Raw genomic sequence first — 8,250 nt, 5'->3', positions numbered from 1 at the left:
TCATGGAGGGGAGCATGGCAGCACTCAAGCAGACAAGGTGTTGGAGAAGTAGCTGAGTGTTCTACATGTGTACATCTGTATCTGTAGTCAGCAGGGAGAGAGGGAGAGAGAGAGAGAGAGAGAGAGAGCTCACCTCCTGATCTTCTCAAGTAGTGCTTGTAGCCATATGATAATGAAAAAGTGAATTCAGACCAACTTTAAAACTCCTCATAGTCTATCACTGTCTCAACACTGTTTAAAAGTTCAAAGTCTCTTCTGAAGCCCAAAGCAATCTTTTAACTGTAATCCCTGTAATCTCAAAATTAAACAATGATCACATACTTCCAACACACAATGGCACAGAATATATTCCAAAATGGAGGAAAGGTAGCATAATGAGGAAATACTGGACCAAAACAAGACAAAAAAAACCCAAAACAAACCAACCAACAAACAAACAAACAGCTGAAAAAACTCCAAACTCTGCATACTAAGAACACATTCCTCAGTTGTATTCATCCTGAGCCTATTTCTGTGTCCTAGCCTAATGTCAAATTCTTGCCGGAGCCTACTTCTGTGTCTTAGTCCAATGTCAAATTCCTGCCAAATTCCTAGAATCGTCCCCAAATGTCTCCACAATTTCTGAATAAGATAAATTTACTTATCTGCTGCTAAGAAAATATAAATTTGACCTAATAGGAGGGGGAGACACCGTGATCAGGAAGGTGGTTTTCCCAGGTTGAGGCTTATCCATTGCACTCCGGATGTGCTGACCCCTGCGATTTCCCCAAGTGCCGGGAAACTCCACTGACAAATTGAATAAAGAGTTCTGATTTGCAGTATTTGGATGTTTCTATGGTGTAAATACTTAAACTTGGCTGTCAGAATTAGCACTGAAAAGGTATACACAAAATCTCTTGCAAGCCAGTGCTTCCCAGTCTGAGAACAGCACGGAGATCTGCCTCCTTTGTTTTCTCAGCTCCCAACTCCAGAAGCGTGCCAATTTTACACTGAAGTGCTTGAGAACACCAAAGGCAAGGGGTGCCACTGACCTTTGACCGTCAGCAGACTTGGCATTCCTCCAGTAGCCATACTCCTCTTGCTTCAAGACCGTGGTAAACTTGCCTGCACCTTTCAGATACCCAGTTTGGGGGCGGGGGGGGGGGTTGCATTTTAAGAACTATCATCAACTCCTGGGTTTGAAAACCCAAAGGTTATTGTTCAGTATCAGAGCTTGGAAATATTTGAAAGCAGATGATTTTTAATGGGCAACTGTGGTAGTTTGAATTAGAGTGACCTCCATAGGCTTATGTATTTGAGTGCTCGGTCGCTTGTTAGGGAGCGGCACTACTTGACAGGGATTAGGAGGTGTGGCCTTGTTGAGGTAGGTGTGGCCTTGTTGGAGAAATCGTGACACTAGGAGTGGGCTTTGGGGTTTTAAATGCTCAAACCAGGCCCAGTCTCTCAGCCTGTTGCCTGCTGATCTAGATGTAGAACTCTCAGCTACTTCTCCAGTACCATGTCTGCCCATGAGCCACCACGCTCCCCTCCATGACGGTAATGGATTAAAGTTCTGAAACTGTAAACAATTAAATGCTTTTCTTTATAAGAGTTGCTACGGTCATGGTGTCTCTTCACAGCGATAGAACATTGACTAAGATAGCAACGGAGTAAGAATATCCCCCACTTATGTAACCAGTGGGCGGTGATGGTATTTTCACTTTCAGCATAAGAAAAGTGAACCTATCTGTGTGGCCAGTCTCAAAGGGAAGAGGTGAGAGGTCAGGCTGGGCCAGTTCCACTGCTGAAAGGTCAAACTGAGGGAAAGTATGTTCTGTCTCCTGTTCTGTCTCTGCACCGGTCAGAAAAGAAGCGCAGATATGTTTTGACCCCTTAAAAAGCAATGGTGGTTCCTCCTATCCCCCTCCCCGATTCTCCTCTTTGCCCTCTGTCTTCTTCCTATAGCCCAGACTGGGCTTCAGCTCTCGATCCTCCTGCCTCCACCTCCAAGTGCTCTGGTTACAGAGAGTGTGATTCTTCCTTTAGATGGAAATTTAAATGAGAGTGGGACATGATGAGCTAACTTAATCTCTGCTGTATCTTGAGTTGAGAGAGGCTGGGTTTACTTATTGTGACATCTAGTCCAACTTTTTCCATCCACAGTGGATTTGCACCTCTCTTCTTTTTAGCCAGAGGTGAGCATAAGTGCAGCCCCCACTACCACAGCTATGCAGTTGGATTTCCCACATTTAGGGAAATCATAGCAATGGATACACCACGCTCTGGGAAAAACACCTTTGTGACCATTTTGTATTTTCGTAGTATTGTTAATCCCTGAAATAGATTGTTTAGAATTTTACCAGTTGACAAAATTGCTACTTTACTATTGAATCAGTTTTGCATGAAATATTTCACATAGCAATCCATATACCATCTCCAAAGTCCACAGATGATACAATCAGAACCACAGGGATCCGTTAACTACAGTGTGTGATCAGTCAAGCAGTAGAGCAGGATGGGACAAAGGGGACACAGTACAAGTCTGACTCAGTTTCCTGATCTATAAAAACAAGGGCACTGACAAGATGGCTTTGGTCCCACTGACTTTAGTATTTTTAAAAGGTGTCATGAAAATGAAACCACAGGGGTCGTAATGAACTGAAGTCTTATAGCGTCTTTCCCCTAGTTTGGTAGGTACTTGCAAATTTGGAATGGTAAGTTTGGTTTCTGTTTTTTTGTTTTGTTTTTGTTTTCATTTTGAGCTTCTATTCTTTCTAGGCAAGAAGCGAGTTTGATCTCAGGTATCATGAACCGGACAAGAGTGACCTCCTGGAGTCATGCTGAGGTTTCTGAGATCAGCTCCAACTTGCTCAGGGTTCAGAAAACCTGATGATACATGGTTGTCTGGGGCCTGGGAAGAACTAAGAACACATAGGCCCATGTACCATCCAACCCCACCGACTTATCGCTGAGCCAGTGTTCCCTGGGAGATTTTGCATTCTGCCACTTTCTGCTGTGAAAACACACTGTCAAGGCAGCACTGGCTTGAAAACAATCCAGCAACAGAAACCGTACCCAGTGAGGATGCAGTTAGCAGCTCCTGTGCCGTTAGGTCTTGACAATGGTCAAACAACCATGAGCGAATTGCTCTAAATGTCTACTCTACTTAAAGAAACTTTATATTTAATATTGTTTTTGCTAAAGCAGAGAAAACTGGTTTTGATGCTTTGACTTGCCGGCAGCTCATTAGACATAGCCTACAAGTGAGGCGACCCGTGGCCTTCCTCTCTTCTCCCTCCTTAGGTTTTGAAGATGGCGACTTCTCTTTAGGCCGCGTGACAACACGTGACTGAGTACTTTAGGAGTTGATCCGGCACAGACTGGGAAGCAGGAGCAATCCTATCACTGATAGCTACTTGGCAGACGACCCTTCCTTCTGGCTCTTCAGAATTGGATGTGGTAATTGCTCTGGAATTTAAATCTCATCTGGGGAATTCCTTGTTTTACATTTAAGGCACAAACTGCTAATGCCTCAGGCATGTTGTATGTGTGCGTATGTGCCCATGCATGAGCCCAGCTTGGTGACAGTGGCTTGAGAATCACAGTATGTATAAACATGATGCCTTCTCACTGTAAAGGTCTGAAAATCCTTTAACTGACCAGGTTGTAAAGGTATCATACCCGGTAAACTGATCACACGTTGACACACACATCTGTGAAACCAGTCACACGTTGGCATGCGTGTCTGTAGGGAAGAATCTTCCTGGGAAGCTTTTTTCAGCTGGATGCTCTGTACACGTGTGCTCCAGCTGCAGAAATGCCTACCATCGTGTTGGTTTGGAGGTGCCATCACCTTTAGTAAAACTGTTGTGGGGCTTGTTTCTTCAGAGCTATGCCTTAGTTTCCTATGAATCTAGGTTTTCTCCTTTCACCCTGCACCTCCTTTTGGTGCCCGTTATCTTGATGAGACCATTAGATGGTTCTGCAGTGCTCCCCACTGCCAATGCCCTACATTTCCTGAGACAGGATATACATCAAGTCAGCTCTCTCCCATTTTCCCAGCTTAGTTTTATGTAATACCACCTGATCCACAAAGAAGTCTGGGAATCAGCATGTATAATGGTCACGTTTAGCTTATACTGGTAATTTTGCTGCCTTTTCTCCACTGTCAGGAGCCACTCATCAATCACCATAAAACCCACAAACTGTCAAACATTTATATCTTAACTGCTTGAGATGTTAAAAGAAATCCAGTCAGTAAACTAATCCCAAACTAGGAATAAAGTCTCTGATTTGGTGATAATTCCAAGAATCAGTGAAGAAAAAATTCACATTTTAAATATGGAAATGAGAAAATAGAAAACAGCGAGCTAGCTGGGTTTGACTTGGAGACGACTAATGAGCAAATGACAGCGATGTCTTTTATCCTAACGGTGCTCTATAAGTTCAGAGGCGAATGTGAGCCCAGGGAGAGTTAGGGGGCCAAAACTCGAGGGCTAAGGTAGTTGAACCAGGCTGAAGAAGAAGGTTTGGGATGGCAGAAGAGAATATGCAGGGTCTCACTTCCTAGTGAGACCTGACTGGGCAAAGCCATGGGGGGGGAGGGGGGAATAGCCAGTGAGGTCATGGAGACAGCAGTCCTGTGTAGAGCAGGTGCTGGGTCAACAGAGACTCATGTACACTTGATCGGTACGAGTCAGATTACTGGGGGCCTTTAAGGCCACACAGAGAAGCTTGGAGTTAATGTGACACAGGATCAGGAGCGGCTGAGGGATTCTGACGGAGGGAGTGACTCAGTTTCAGTGATATTTCCAGACTCTATTTAGCCATGAAGTATAGGATGAAGTGCGACCTAGGAGCAGGCTGTTCAGTATTGGTGAGGTGAAAACAGGATTTTTCCAGCTGTGGTGGGAGCTTTGGGGGAAGGGTAAGAGATACCCCAAGGAAGGTCCAGTCAATCTTGGTGTCTGGCTAGATGGGTTGGGGGCAGAGACAGTAAGGACAGAGTGTAAGCAGAGGAATCGATGACAGAAGCGTAAAGCTGAGGAGAGATCTGTCTTTGCAGATGGTGAGGTTGAAATGACAGTGAGCTGGACACTATAGAAGGCTTGGTTTAGGAAATATTGAAAACTGCTTCCAAGTCAAGAGTACCTTTAGTCTCTGTAACCAGGGCAGCGGTGTTGGGCTCTCATGGAGCTGGTGGATTTTGGTACAATGTAGAGGAGTTAAGTCTACCCAGATGCAACCTTTGATGTCTTATTGTGCCTGCATTTGACACCAGTAACATCAAAGCTGTAGCCCTTACAGGGCCTAGAAGCCCAGCTAGTGAGACTGTCTCAAAGATAAAGAAAAAAGAGGACTGGGAACAGCTCAGCAATGGAGCACTTGTCTAGACTGTAAGAGGTCCTGGGTCTAATTCCCATTACCATGGGGAAAAAAAGGACAAAACAAACCAGAGATTTTCTGCCTGACATGCTTTGAGATGTACCATTTCTTTGAGAGGAAGTTGGCTGGGAGGTCACAGTGGTAAGACAGTAAGAAAGAATGCTGAGGGCCAAATCAGAATCTCACAGCACCCATAGAACTAATGACACTGAGTCTCTCTCTCCCTCCCTTACTCCCTTCCCCCTGTTTTTTGTTTTGTTTTTTGTTTTGTTTTGTTTTTGTTTTTGTTTTTTGAGAGAGAGAGAGTCTCACAAGTAGCTCTGGTTGTCTTGGAACTCACCACAAAGATTAGGCTGGCCTCCGACCCTACCTTCTGAGTACCAAGTCTAAAAGTGTGCACCACTACACTCAGCTAGACTGAGCATACTTTAGCAAGAAGAAATGATAAGAGGGATTGATTGGTGGGTATATTAGTTAGAGTTTCTATTGCTCTAAAGAGACCATAGCAACTCTTAAAAAGGGAAACATTTAATTGGAACTTGCTTACACTCAGAGGTTTAGTCCATTATCATCATGGCAAGAGGCATGGCGGTGTGCAGGCAGACGTGGTACTGGAGAAGGAGCTGAGAGTTCTATATCTGCATCCACATGCAGTAGGAAGAGAAAGTCCTACTAGGTCTGACTAGAGCATCTGAGACCTAAAAGCCCACTGACACAGTGATGCACTTACTCCAACAATGCCACACCATTTAAACTGATGATGAATTTAGAGTTAAATGATGTCATAAGCTTGATGATCTTTGTAGATGTGGGGAGGGCTAAGGTTGGTTCTACAGAAAGATCTTGAATAGCCAGCCCAGGAGGAAAGATCTTTAAAAAGTGTATTGCCAAGCAATGTGACAATGTCTATCAGGAGTCATTCAGATACATTTATGCTCCTTTATCTATCTTGGGGCAATTTGTCTCAAAGAAGTTGTCAATAAAGAAAAATATATTAGTTGATGGACATTACTTTTGTCGTGAAGTGAGGCAGTCATGGAGAATATCTCAGAAGCTGCACTCTGACCACAGGTCCCAGTCCTCTGTCACTGGCCAGCACAGCAGGCTCCATGGCAAACCAGAAACACAGTCCATCCCTATTCAAAGTATAATAGTGGCTCTGGTCAGCCATCAACATTGGAGTTTTAAACATCTCTTTTTCTCTCCTAAAGGGTGCACAGAACATTCCAACTTCTCCATGTAATGTCACATTTCTATTTACCAAGAAAGAAAGGTTAACTGGATCACTTTAATATCCAACACAATGCCCTGTTATTGGGCAGTTTCCACTCATGTGCTTGTCTGATGGAGGGCAACACCTTTATAAACAAAGAATTATCTGAAGCTACTTACTAGCAAAGGCCGTGAGTACAGAGGGCACTTAGAATTTCATGGACACTCCAGAACTACACAATCTGGAAAGAACATATTTTCTTTTATAAAAGGAAACACACACAAACACACAGAGAGAGAGAGAGAGAGAGAGAGAGAGAGAGAGAGAGAGAGAGACCGAGAGAGAGAGAGAGAGACTATAAGCCTGCCCAAATAACAAAATATCTCATTTTTGTAATGCATCAGTGCAATTTTTATACATTGCTAACACTTATTATTAATAAAAGAATAAAATAAAGAATAAAAGATAAGATCAATGTTGAATTGAATTACCACAGAAAACTTTATAGAATATACCTTTATATTCAAAATTTTAATAGCTCTGTAGGAAATGGGGATTTAAATGACTGTTTCATTTAGTTTGAATTTTTTGAGGCATGATAATGTGATTTTATAACCATAATAGGTAAAATACATGATTTGAACATTATTGTTAAGGAAAAAAGCTATCAGTATAATTCATAAAAAAATACAGAGAATCACAAACTACTAAATAGAAAATGTGAATAGAAATTATAAATAAATGTTCAATCAAGGGATTTGATCTAAATAATGATGCTTGCATCGGGAATCACTGAATGACATGCTTGCCCTCAAATTTTTTTCACCAGAAGTAAATTTGTTGTCCTGGTTCTCACAAAACATAAAGGGGGCATGCCATGCAACTTTTTAATAACATCTTGACTCCTTCAACCAAAGGATTTTCACATATAATGTGTTTTATTCTACTCTAAAAATTGGGTATAATTATCACTCCCTTGGAAGGAACTAGCAAAGACCTGACCAAAATCTAACATTGTTGAATATTATTTCTTAATTACCTGAGTACTGTGTCTCAGACAGCAAGTCCCCCTACTCCTTTTTTTTTTTTTTTTTTTTTTTTTTTTTTTTGGTTTTTTCGAGACAGGGTTTCTCTGTGTAGCCCTGGCTGTCCTGGAACTCACTCTGTAGACCAGGCTGGCCTCGAACTCAGAAATCCACCTGCCTCTGCCTCCCAAGTGCTGGGATTAAAGACATGCACCACCACCACCCGGCAAGTCCCCCTACTCCTATATTCAAGATTATATTGTACATATATAATTGTACAAAGCCACTTGAAATATGGAATTCCAGTTGTCAGGTGACTATATAGCTATAAGCTAATGCTGTACAATAGTGACTTCTCAGGCTATTTAAATTTTTATTTATTTTTATGCAAAATGTTCCTAGATCTGATTTTTGTCATTTGCATTTCTGAGTCATTATTCCTGATTGTATTATATTATATGTTTATTATATATTTTTGCACCTATTGCCTCTACCCATGCAGTTGTAGCAGGAGGAGCGATGTTGCGGCAACATGATTCCTTCCTTTCCAAACCACCATAAACTCTTTAGGAATGGGCCCATGACTTAACATGACCCATTCTGTCCTTTCTCTGAATATTTAAAATTCGAAGAAAGAGAGGAAGGGAC

The 8,250-nt window shown here is 42.3% G+C and overlaps 1 pseudogene; it reads left to right on the top strand.

Moving 5' to 3' along the window:
* Positions 1-681: 681 nt before the first annotated feature.
* Positions 682-787, top strand: LOC117717433 (U1 spliceosomal RNA; annotated as a pseudogene).
* Positions 788-8,250: the final 7,463 nt, after the last annotated feature.

Source organism: Arvicanthis niloticus, chromosome 11 (assembly GCF_011762505.2).
Source record: "Arvicanthis niloticus isolate mArvNil1 chromosome 11, mArvNil1.pat.X, whole genome shotgun sequence".
NCBI lineage: Eukaryota > Metazoa > Chordata > Mammalia > Rodentia > Muridae > Arvicanthis > Arvicanthis niloticus.
Note: the sequence above shows the minus strand (reverse complement) of the source record. Positions and strands in the feature narration are given on the sequence as shown.